The 13207-nt window shown below is 37.2% G+C and overlaps 1 protein-coding gene across 2 annotated transcripts in view; it reads left to right on the top strand.

The window, feature by feature from the left end:
- Nucleotides 1-13207, top strand: part of DCC (DCC netrin 1 receptor) — a 1171073-nt gene that overhangs the window by 226322 nt on the left and 931544 nt on the right. The window lies entirely within an intron of this gene.

The following is a 13207-nucleotide window of genomic DNA, read 5'->3' as shown; positions in this document are numbered from 1 at the left end:
ACCCTCTAGGTCCATCTGTGTTGTAACAAGCAGTAAGATCTCAGAGGATTTTCTATGTTTTAAATTTATAGTTCATTATTGCATGTATACTTCCCCCTCCTTTTTTTTTTTTAAATAACAGGGACAATTAAAAAGTAAAATTCCAACTTCATAGTTATTTATTGGATTAAGCCAGGATCAGCAAACATTTTCCATAAAGGGCCAGATAGTTGTATAGTATATATTTCTGGTTTGGAGGGACACATGGTCAATGTTGCAACTACTTGACTCAGCCTCTGTAGCAAGAAAGCAGACACTGAAATAACTGAATGAAGGAGTGTCACTATGTAACAATAAAATTTTACTTTCGGACATTGCCATTTGAATTTCATTGAATTTTATGTGTCATGAAATACTGTTCCTTTGATTTGTTTTTTAAATTAAAATACATTAAAAAAAAAAAAAACATTCTGAGCTCCCTGATATGAAAAGAGATGGCCAGTCAGATTCGCCTTGGGGCTAGAGTTTGCTGATCCCTGGTAAAACTGAATTTCCTCATCACAAGGATTTTGGTAGCCACTATTATGATCTCTTTAATAAATAAGTAAGCTTGTTTATGAACTAGGGAGCCTTTTACAAACTCTCAAACTGCCTCCTTCTACTGTGGAACAGAAAAGAAAAAGGAGGAAAGGAGGGGTAGGGGAGAGAGGAATGGAGAGGGAAATGGGGAGAGAGAAGGAGAAAGCAAGCAAGAAAACATATACATCTCATAAATCGTCTTTGACTTTGATCTTTCTCGAATAGTTATAGCCCCACTTATAAACCAATATAATAAAACCTGATTTTTTTAAGGTGTCATCTTTTTAGATAAATGGTTAGAGTGTATCAACTTTCTTTAAAATTCATCATTTTCTTCCCTGGAGATGTTGGTGCATGTTACCTTTTGTTTGGATATGAAAATCGCATTGTAATGTGTGTAATATGGTGGTAAGTGGTTGTGACCTAAAATATTTGCTTCTTTTCTTATCTCAGCATTTTTAAAAATTCAAATGGCTTAACAAGAAGAATGATTCAGATATTGTGTTTTATTTAATAGGTATCTGTATCACTTTTTCTATATAATTTCATCTCTGCATGATTCTAAACATCTAGATATTTGGAAGTAAGGTTGAACATTTCACTTTATAATCGAGATGTTCATTGTTATGCAAATATAAATATAAATATACATGTATATATAGGATATACTGAGCCATCTTTATTGAAAGTTTTGACGAATTTCTTAATATCCATAAAAATGATGATTTATCGATTTACGGATACTTAGAAATTTATTTAGAGCTATTTGTAGGTATGAATGCCTAAAAAATTAAAATAAAATATTCATATTTTAGAAAAATATGTTCAATGTTGGAATTGATCTCTGCCTTTTTCTTCTTTGTACTTAGTTTGTATGTATTTTACATATTATGAGTGTGCCTGAAAATGTCAATGTACAAACACTAAGTAAATGAAACCTTAGTTTTTGAGCCAATAGCTGCTGTGAGCATTCACTGCAATGCAGTTACATGCTCCAGAAGTCAATCCAGGGATTTCTGTTCAAGAAAGGAACCTCACCCTTAGAACTATGAAGGAATTTTATGGTGATACTTACTAGGTGGTAGGTTTTACATTAAATAAGATGTGTGTGACTAGAACTTTGTAAGTTAAAAAGTGCTGTACAAACTTTAGCAGTTATCTGTTTAACTTCCCTTAAGACATTCAATTCATTTTTCTCCATCTTGTTTCAGAAGCTATTTCTAAGTCAGACAGTAAGTGTTATCATAACTGGTTTCCCTTCAGTAGGCTATGGATACATTCTAATTTTATTATTTTGCAACTGTTAATCAAGAATAATTTATTAAGTGATGGGGCACTTGGGTGGCTCAGTCTCTTGAACATCCAACTCTTGATTTCAGCTCAGGTCATGATCTCAGGGTCCTGAGATCGAGCCCTATATCAGGCTCCATGCTCAGCGCTGAGTCAGCTTGGGATTCCGTCTCTCCTTCTCCCTCTGTCCCTAGCCCCTCTCACATGCTCGCTCTCGCTGTCTTTCTCTAAAAGAAATAAATAAAATCTTAAAAAAAGAATTTATTAAATGAGTGCTCTATCTAGCCCTCCATTAAAGCACCATGTGTTACAGGTATCACAACAAGTAAAATTTCACAGGAGGGATACTGGATGTGGCAAAATCAGAATCACAGGCGAGTTAGAATTTTACCCTGGACCTAAAGGAGGGGAGGAGTTTGGGAAAATGTTATTGAATAGAAAACAAAATTTCTTTTAATTAACAAGTTGGTATGTTCTCCTGGAATGTTCTCTTGTTGAGACAACAGACAGGAATTTTATGCAGAGATAAATGTGCATTCTTATCAGAGCCTAAGCCAGCTTTGCTGACAACTCACTGTAGGGAAATCAGTTCCTGGTCCGCAGGAAATAAATACACATTATATATAAAGGGATTAGATCATTTATATTGAAATGGCTGTTGTACTGTGTTTAGCCACATAAACTTTTATTTACCTTTTATTTACATGAATGGAAAACAGCAAATAAAAATGACCTTGTCGAGTTTCAAAGGAATGAAAAATTGGCCAATCATTTTGTTAATTTTTAGTCTCCTTTTTACCTTTCTGTGAACAATTTTCAATTTTACATCTGCAAACAAGGGTTGGTCCCATGGCATGATTTACATATTGGCATGATTAAGAGAAAGTAAAGATTACATATTGCCAAGTATAAGCAAAGATATGTTAAAGAACAAGACAAACAAGAGTTTTGATCATTTTCTTGGACCAAAAGCAGGAAAATGGAGTTCCTAAATCAGCATCTGCCTTGTAAATCCATTAGAGGTTCATGTTAAACTTCAGGACAAAATTCTGACATTTGTTGACCAGCTCAAACATCAGTTTGTAAAAAAGAAACTCCTTGTCTCTTGCATAAGAAGGAGCAGTGTTCATCACATGCTCAGTAATTGAAAAGCATCTGTGCATGATGGGAAAAGGAAAGAGGCAGAGCGCAAATGAAGTCAAGTATTAGTTATCCAAAACTGAGTCTATTCGGATAATCAAAACTACATATAAATATAGGTTTTTAATATACTGCTGCTTTACAATAAATATTAATTTCACTTTAATTACAGCCATCATTACTGTCAGCTTATTCAATTGTTCCTCCTCACATGAATGTAGATTCAGAAGAAATCAAATCTTCAACTCTTCATGTTGTCAGAATTTATAAGTAGGAAAACATGTGCCCTGTCTTTAAAAATTAATTGACATTGGAGACATTTTGCCAAGCTCCTGCTCAAGCATTTCATTCAAACGCGAAGGAGAGGTGTGTTTATTTTATTTATTTATTTATTTATTTATTTATTTATTTATTTATTTATTTATTTATTTTAAAGATTTTATTTATTTGACAGAGAGAGACACAGCGAGAGAGGGAACACAAGCCGGGGGGAGTGGGAGAGGGAGAAGCAGGCTTCTCGCTGAGCAGGGAGCCCGATGCGGGGCTCCATCCCAGGACCCTGGGATCATGACCTGAGCCGAAGGTAGACGCTTAACAACTGAGCCACCCAGGCGCCCCGAGAGGTGTGTTTAAATAGGAGTATAATCTCTGTGGTATCTTATATCAGCAATAGTGTGTTTAATACATTCTTTCTTAAGGAGGCATAACGGAGTAAGGATGGGAAAGCTGACCTTGTGACATAAAGTTTTAGAATCTTTGAAAACACTGAGTTTAATGTCAGTTATTCTCTGATGAATATGCCTCAGATATGGTAACTATTCCTCTCTGCATGTGGATCTAATTAAAAGGGCCACTTGTCATTAAATAGGGCTTTGATAGTCTTTCTAAGTTGCTTCAAAAATTAATGTTTGATTTTTCTCTCTACCTATATTCAACTAAGTCTTTAAAATAATCTCCTACAAAAATTGCACTAGCACTTCCTCTTTCCTGGGTTTCATCTACTACATTTCATTTAGCACATCTAATTGGGATCTGCTGCCTATCATGTGGCCAAAGCCTGGAGTGCCACTCAGCAATGTTCTCTGCCAAAATCCCAGAGAGCATCCCCTCTTTTCTTAGTCAGTGGACTTATATCAGCAAAGTTTTGCGAACTGATGTAGAACAGATCAATGGTCTTATGCAACATATTCCTAATAATAATAACTTCTAAATGCAGAGTCTCAGTACTGATCATTGCATTTCATGCCAGTTAGCATCCATTCCAGATTGTTTTACTCTTTTATGTTTCTTGTGACCTGATTAAAAGGAAAGCTGCTATCAATAGTATAGATTCTATACCATTTATAAGTTTTCCTACTGGATGTTTTGTTTTTCCAAAAGAATTCACATTTGGAGAGTACTACAGAAAATAATCACAAGAAATACAGAAGATGTTTATAGGAAAATAGGTGTTTCAATTTATACATTTCCATGATATTATTTACTTTATCGTCATTGTTCTAAACTGTGGAGTTGAAATGACTGAAATAAATTACTGGGCTGAGAATTCCTTGCATTTCTTTAAGTTCATTAAATATATGCTCTTCTTTTTGAGATTCAAAATCCCTAAGTATTTGTTAATCATCATCTTCTTTTTCCTTGTGTTTTTAACTGTGGAAGTAAGCAGTAATTTGTACCTAATGTCATTATTATGTCCCCTAACTTTTGATACACCATTTTGACAAATTATATGTGAGTTTTCTTCAAACAGAAGTTTTCAGAATGAGTGACTTCAATAACAGGGGAAAAAAAATCTCTCCCAAGTTGAGGTGATTTCTTCTTTCATTGATCCCCTGAGCCTGGAGTATGGGGTATTTTTATTATAATATTTTTGAGGTGAGGGACTTCTTTCAGCATTTTGTAAGAGTTAGATACACGGACTCAAGAGAAACCTAGGCACATACAAATATGTAAACCTGCAGAAGCTTCATGGAGCCATCATTCAGGAACTCAGGTGGAGAAGCTCTAGTAGTTGAGAGAGTATGAACATGTCCCTACACAAGAGTGCGAATTGCTTAAGGGACCGTATATCAGGATGGGTAGCTAGAGGATATGATAGCAGTATGATACTGATTTCAGTAGAAGCTAGGAAGTGCTTGCAGAGGGAAGAGTATTAAAATTAAAAGAAAATGTAGGGCACCTGGGTGGCTCAGTTGGTTAAGTGACTGCCTTCGGCTCAGGTCATGATCCTGGAGTCCCGGGATCGAGTCCCACATCGGGCCCCCTGCTCAGCGGGGAGTCTGCTTCTCCCTCTGACCCTCTCTCCTCTCATGCTCTCTCTCTCACTCAAATAAATAAATAAAATATTTTAAAAAATAAAAATAAAAAATAAAATTAAAAGAAAATGTAAAGTTCACAAGGGACAAGAAGGAGTTTTTGCCTGGGAAGAAGCTGGTCTTAGCTGAACAATTGGTCTAGCCAGCTAGATGGGCTGCGGTGGACGGCTCGTCTTCTACCCTGGACCTAACTGTATTCTATGCACTTTAAACATCTGTCAGAATTATATTTACATTTTCTCCTGTTGTAAAATAGTCTTTGTTCCATTTGGAAATGGTCAAAAATGATGTTGCGGCTGGAGGAGCTTACTGTGAAGCCAGGGAAGGGGAGGTATAACATTCATGGGGCCGGCAAAAGCCAGAAGGACAGGGCTAGAGTCTTGGGAAATTGCAGCTAGGAGCTCCCTGTGCAGGACGGAGTAGAATGACGATACAGTATGGCTTGGACATGTTTGTCAATTATATCATGTACCAAAAAGGGGAATGAAAGTGCATTTATAAAATGCACAGAACAATAAATTGTTGCAATGCCTAAACTCATGTCAAAGCATAACAGGAAGGACTTGGGGTTTTTCACGCATCTGAATCCAGGAGTTGCCTTTTATAATGACACCAGCTTAAGAATATTAGCTTTTATAAAACATCTAGGACAGTAAGACCTAAGTACTGATTGTTATTATAATTGGATTGAACCCCTATGAAATGGTGATATTCAACTGCATTTTAATTTAAAGTTAGAATTTCATCAGGTTTGACCTAATATTACTTAAAATAGCAAAAAGAACTTTCATCACCTTTTCAAAATTTACTGACAAATATTTTTTAAAATGAATTCAAGAGTCAAATATTTACTAAATGAATAAATATCACTTTATTCATTAATGAAACAATCCCACCGTAATATTTTTTAGATGTTATTGTAAGTGCTGCCTTCTGTGAAACAGTCAGACTGGGCAAGCAGCATGGCATAGTGGGATGAGAATGGGCCCTGGTGCTGCTGAGACCACTCCCTCACTCACTGGCAGGTGAATTTGGGCTTGGGGCCTTCTTCAAATTCGCTGTGCCTCAGGTTGCTCATGTTTAACACAGAGATGAGCATCCCTTGGCTAGGATGGAACAGTTCTGTATAGTGATTGTAGTGGGTGGTTATCTAAATCTATACATGTGATAAAACGTCACAGAGCTATATGCACACACAGACCCCAAGCACACACATGCACACACACGCAAAAGGTAAGGTCTGTAATTTAATTATATTTTGCAAATTCCAATTTCTTATTTTTTTTAAAGATTTTATTTATTCATTTGAGAGAGAGAGAGAACATGAGTGTGGTGGGGGGAGGCAAAGGGAGAGGGAGAAGCAGACTACCCACTGAGCTTGGAGTCCAACGTGGGGCTTGATCCCAAGACCCGGAGATCATGACCTGAGCCGAAGGCAGACTTTTAATTACCTGAGCCACTCAGGCACCCCAATTTCTTGGTTTTGATAATGTTTTGTTAGGATAATGATAATTCTGCAAGCTTTTAGCACAGAGCAGGAGAGCATATTGGGGTGATGGTTATGTAAGACCTCTCTGTACTATTTTTGCAGTCTCTATGATCCTGTATTTCAGAATAAAAAGTTAAGAAATACATGTATTGTATGAGCCATCAATCCCATACGTAGGTATTTCCCTTGGGGAAATGAAAACCTGTGCACACACATACACACACAACTATATATGGATGTTTATACCTGTTCTAATCATCATCACCTCAAGCTAGAAAGAACCCCAATGTCCTTCAACAAGGGAATGGATAAACACTGCAGTACATCCATGCAATGTAATACTCCTTAGCAATAAAAAGTTACAAACCATCAAAATCCTAAAGGAGAACACAGACAGCAACCTCTTTGACCTCAGCCGCAGCAACTTCTTCCTAGACATATCGCCAAAGGCAAGGGAAGCAAGGGCAAAAATGAACTATTGGGACTTCATCAAGATAAAAAGCTTTTGCACAGCAAAAGAAACAGTCCACAAGACCAAAAGACAACTGACAGAATGGCAGAAGATATTTGCAAATGACATATCAGGTAAAGGGCTAGTATCCAAAATCTGTAAAGAACTTATCAAACTCAACACCCAAAGAACAAATGATCAATCAAGAAATGGGCAGAAGACATGAACAGACATTTTTCCAAAGAAGACATCCAAATGACCAAAAGACACATGAAAAAGTGCTCAGCATCACTCGGCATCAGGGAAATCCAAATCAAAACCTCAATGAGATACCACCTCATACCAGTCAGAATGGCTAAAATTATCAAGTCAGAAAACAACAGATGTTGGCAGGGATGCAGAGAAAAGGGAACCCTCCTACACTGTTGGTGGGAAGGCAAGCTGGTGCAGCCACTCTGGAAAACAGTATGGAGGTTCCTCAAAAAGTTGAAAAGAGAGCTACCAAATGACCCAGCAACTGCACTACTGGGTATTTACCCCAAAGATACAAATGTAGGGATCCGAAGGGGTACGTGCACCCCGATGTTTATAGCAGCAGTGTCCACAATAGCCAAACTATGGAAAGAACCAAGATGTCCATCGACAGATGAATGGATAAAGAAGATGTGGTATATATATACAATGGAATGTTATGCAGCCATCAAAAAATGAAATCTTGCCATTTTCAATGATGTGGTTGGAACTGGAGGGTATTATGCTGAGCAAAATAAGTCAGTCAGAGAAAGACATGTATCATATGACCTCACTGATATGAGGAATTCTTAATCTCAGGAAAGAAACTGAGGGTTGCTGGAGTGGTGGGGGTGGGAGGGATGGGGTGGCTGGGTGATAGACATTGGGGAGGGTATGTGCTATGGTGAGCGCTGTGAATTGTGCAAGACTGATGAATCACAGACCTGTACCTCTGAAACAAATAATACATTATATGTTAAAAAATAAAAAGTAGGAAGGGAAAAATGAAGGGGGGGAAATCGGAGGGGGAGACGAACCATGAGAGACTATGGACTCCAACAAACTGAGGGTTCTAGAGGGGAGTGGGGTGGAGGGATGGGTTAGCCTGGTGATGGCTATTAAGGAAGGCACGTATTGAATGGGAGCACTGGGTGTTATACGCAAACAATCATGGAACACTACATCAAAAACTAATGATGTATGGTGATTAACATAACATAATAAAAGTAAAAAAAAACTAATGATGTATGGTGATTAACATAATAGTAATTAAAAAAATTACAAACTCTTGATATAAGCAATGATAACCAAAAACCAAAACAAAACAAAAAGGTGAAAAAAAATGATGGCCCCTCACGGGATTGTTGCAATGATTAAATGAGATTGTATACACATTAAAGTTCTTTTAAGAGGAGCTGATTCATAGTGAGTATTTTGTAAGTGTCCACAGTATTATTTCTTCCAAAAACATATCCTATATTCTGGACTTTTAATAAATATGCTATTTTTCTTCTAACTTAGTGTATTTATAACTGTGTGTGTCGTACGTTTACTATAAGTCACTGTGTGGATGAGCTTATGAACACACCCCCACAATTCTCACTGAAGTATGCATGTTTATACAAAGCATGGGTGAAGTGCTAGACCTCAGCAGTGAACATGCAAAACAGGATGTCAATCTCTGGAGCTTCAATTCTAGAAAAGTATTTTTTTTTTAATGCCAAACTTAATTTTTTAAATAAATGTTTAAAATTCAAATTTAATAAAGTTTGAGAGAAATTACACTTATTGCGAGATTCTCTTGTGCATTATAAATACTATGATTACATATATATCTATATGTAATCTAGATCTACATTTGTATCTATATGTAATATAGATATATTGTAATATATCTAAATATATATACACCTATATATATATATCTCCCTGATGTTGAGATACAGTACTAACATTTACCATATGTGCTGACTGTGCTAAGTCAGGCTTTTATGATGGAGTTGTTACATTTTGAGGAACATGCTTTGAATCATTTATAAGTCTGTGTAATAACAAGCTATATCATAACAGGATTTACTGGACTTTTATTGCCACCTACACAGCCAGCCAGTACTTATTCATCAATCTGTGTTGTGTGTGAAGTGCTGAGCTTTAGAAAAGAGGAATGGGAGGCATTTGAGTCCAGGCTCTAGAGTAAGAGTCACCTGGGTTCAAATCCTAACACTGTAACTTGCCAGGTGTGTGGATTTATACAAATCATCCAATTTAATCCTCTGTTTCTTCACCTGCAAGATGAGTACAGGACACATTAGCAAGCTCACAGAGTTTCAGTAAGGTAAAAGGCTTGTCCCAAGACCAAGCATATAGAAGGTGCTCAATATGTGTTGGCTGTCATTTTTTTGTTATGTACTTTAAAATTATTTGAGGAAACATGACTCTGAGATTTAATGAGAAAGAAATGCAAGACAGTATAAAATCACGTGCTGTGTAGAGAAGCTCTTTAAGGGGAGTATCAAATATATTCCAAGATATTTGCATTAAGCTTCACGGGCAACATGGATCTTCCTCGGGGTCATCTAGTACATGTAAGTTTCTGATTGACACACTGTGGGAGGAAATGGAAGTTTATTTAGTGACTACTGAAATCCTGGCACTGTGCCTCCAGGAGGACAGTATGAGCAAATGTCATCAAGAGAAGAGAATAGGAGTGGGGTGGGGTGGAGTTGGTGGAACAGGGAGCTCTGTTGGATTGACATTGACTATTTCTGGTATAGCTGCCTAGTTCCTAAAGGATGTGCTGGCCATGAAAAGGCGAGGGACAACACGTGTTCCCTATTAGTGCTGTTTGTTTTTCCCAACAACACGGGGATTCAATGCAATGTCTATAGCTTCAGTTATAGAGCACAGTTTTAAAGTCTGTAATCTTACAGAGTTGTAACTGAGTACAAAGGAGAAGGAAAACAAAAGGGAGAGAGAAATCAGAATGCTAAGATCCAGTACCAGTGAACTGGTTAATCTCTAAAGTATCTAATTTCCTCACTTTTATATTTATCCGTAGATCGAGATATCTATAGATAAAAGAGATAAATGTGCGTGTATGTACGCGTGTGCCTTTACACACAGTTATGTATCAATTAAGAGTGTTCTAATAGCTTTTTACTAATTTAACTAAGTGATATGCTGGCCATTACTAATTTAATGTTATTTATTAAGCATATTTTATTTAAGTAATTCAAACTGCAGGCTCTGCAGAACTAGCAAACCTCTCTGTAATGGTCTGGCAGTTTACTGAAGCAACCATAATTATACACATTCTTTCTATTTGGATTGTCTGCTGTGGCTTGCTTGATGGCTTAAAAACAAACATTAAGTGATGCTTAAATCAAAATTCCCATTGGTCTGCTTACGTGAAGTAGGTATTTCTCCCATTAATATAGAAATATTTATATACTGAAAGCAAAGGAGATGCATAGTTTAAAATGCCAACTTGATTTGAAACATTTCTGTGGCTTGTTGTTTTGCATAAAACTTTAATGTTAAATAAGCTCTAAACAGACCATCTCTTGGATAATTCAGGGGGAAAAATACTTTAAATGCACTGATTCCTTGTAGTAAAATGGTTTCTGTGTTCATTAGTAATCATGCTGCTATAGCAATTTTTAAGGAGTACCAGAAGCTAAAACAAACCTGTTAGCACGAGTTTCACATTTGTAGAAACTATTTTTTTAAATTTTTATTGTTATCTTAATCACCATACATTACATCATTAGTTTTTGATGTAGTGTTCCATGATTCATTGTTTGTACATAACACCCAGTGCTCCGTGCAGAACGTGCCCTCTTTAATACCCATCACCAGGCTAACCCATCCCCCTACCCCCCTCCCCTCTAGAACCCTCAGTTTGTTTTTCAGAGTCCATCATCTCTCATGGTTCGTCTCCCCCTCCAACTTACTCCCCTTCATTCTTCCCCTCCTGCTATCTTCTTCTTTTTTTTTCTTAACATATATTGCATTATTTGTTTCAGAGGTACAGATCTGTGATTCAACAGTCTTGCACAATTCACAGCGCTCACTATAGCACATACCCTCCCCAATGTCTATCACCCAGCCACGCCATCCCTCCCACCCCCCACCACTCCAGCAACCCTCAGTTTGTTTCCTGAGGTTAAAAATTCCTCATATCAGCGAGGTCATATGATAAATGTCTTTCTCTGATTGACTTATTTCACTCAGCATAACACCCTCCAGTTCCATCCATTTCATTGCAAATGGCAAGATCTCATTCCTTTTTATGGCTGCATAATATTCCATTTTGTATATATACCACGTCTTCTTTATCCATTCATCTGTCGATGGACATCTTGGCTCTTTCCACAGTTTGGCTATTGTGGACATTGCTGCTATAAACATCGGGGTGCACGTACCCCTTCGAATCATTGTAGAAACTATTTTGATCTCATTATGATATTGAGAATGGGGTTAGAAATTTGATCACACGCAGTAGTTTATTCTCACAATACTAAATTCACTGAGATAGGTCCCTGCGGTCTGATTTAGTATGTAACATAAAATTGGTGTTTCTTACAGATTTGGTAGACATGAGCTTGTGTGTTTATGTGTTCTGACAATCATTATTATGCCGAATGCCTTCCCTCTCTTATTTTTACAGTGTAGTTCTGTAAAGTGGGCATTGAGGTGGCTTGGTGCCATTGTTTTAGTAAACTATATTTAGGGAATAAAAGTATTTAAACATTTTCCAGTGGGTTGTGTTATGCTGAGCAGTTTTAGCATGTTTTGGGGGTTAGAGTTGGATCTATATATAGGGTAAGGAAAGCTATATAAATATAATTTTGTAACTCAGATCCTTTGTAATTCTGTTGGTGTCTGACTTTTATGTCATAATTAGTTGCAAAGTACAGGGAAAAAAGTTTATCTTAAGTGAAAAATAGACTTTATTCAAAGGACACTAGAATAACTGAAGAACATAAAGCTCTGCCAGGAATGTGACTCAGCTCCCCAGTCTTATTCAAAAATTCAAAATGGTCAGGAGGAAGAATCTGATAAAGAGAAAGAGGGTGCTGAGAGGATGTGTCAGAGAGCAGCTTATATATTGGGGGAATCTCCTTATATTTTACAGATAATTTCCCAAGAAAAAGGCATGCGTGGTTCAAGGCTAACATTGTTAATGGTTGCTTGCCCATGCAGCAAGACAAGGGTGCCTGTTCTCTCTCTTGTTTTGTAGTATTCTTTTCCAGGCCTGCTTAAGAAAATTAGTTGAGAGTCTCTGAACCCTTCACTCTGTCTTATTCTTGAAAATGACCATTAACTGCCTCCTGGAATTCTACTGCAACCTTTCAGCCTTCAGGGGGCTTTGAACTATTCCCCAGTGAGTGTGCCCAACTCTGTGAGCCTCTCTTTCCCATCAGCGGTCTTGGACCCATTACTACCTTACCTTTGTGGCCATAGGTACAAAAGAGACCAAAGTTGTTGAAGTAGTTGAGGGGGGTGAGGTATAGATATTGGGACAGATGCATACCAGGGACTCTGCATCAAGTGTGAGAAAGCCTTCCATGCCAGGAGCCCCTTGGGTGCTGGGTCAGTTCTGGGCTTTATGTTATAGGAAGCATTAATGACTCCATCAGTTTGCCCACAGTTGCAACATATGTGGCAGCATGTACAGACTCCAAAGGATTGGGGTGTCTAAATGATTTAATAACATGTATTCACTGTTTTTTTTTTTTTTGTCAAGTTGTCAATCCAATGGCAAGATAAAAACCCACTTAGAACATATATGTGACGGAGAATGCATTGTGATTAAAGATAATAACAAAAAATATTTTGGAAGGACTTAACTTTATTTTTAGCAGTATGAAAAACATAAATTTTTGAACATCAGATTATGTGTCTCCTGTGGAGAAAAACCTCATAGAAATAATTTGGGCTTTCGAGGCT

This window comes from Callorhinus ursinus, unplaced genomic scaffold (genome assembly GCF_003265705.2).
Source record: "Callorhinus ursinus isolate GAN/ISIS: 27379988/994484 unplaced genomic scaffold, GSC_fseal_2.0 scaffold11, whole genome shotgun sequence".
Lineage (NCBI taxonomy): Eukaryota > Metazoa > Chordata > Mammalia > Carnivora > Otariidae > Callorhinus > Callorhinus ursinus.
This window is presented reverse-complemented; position numbering and strand designations above follow the sequence as displayed.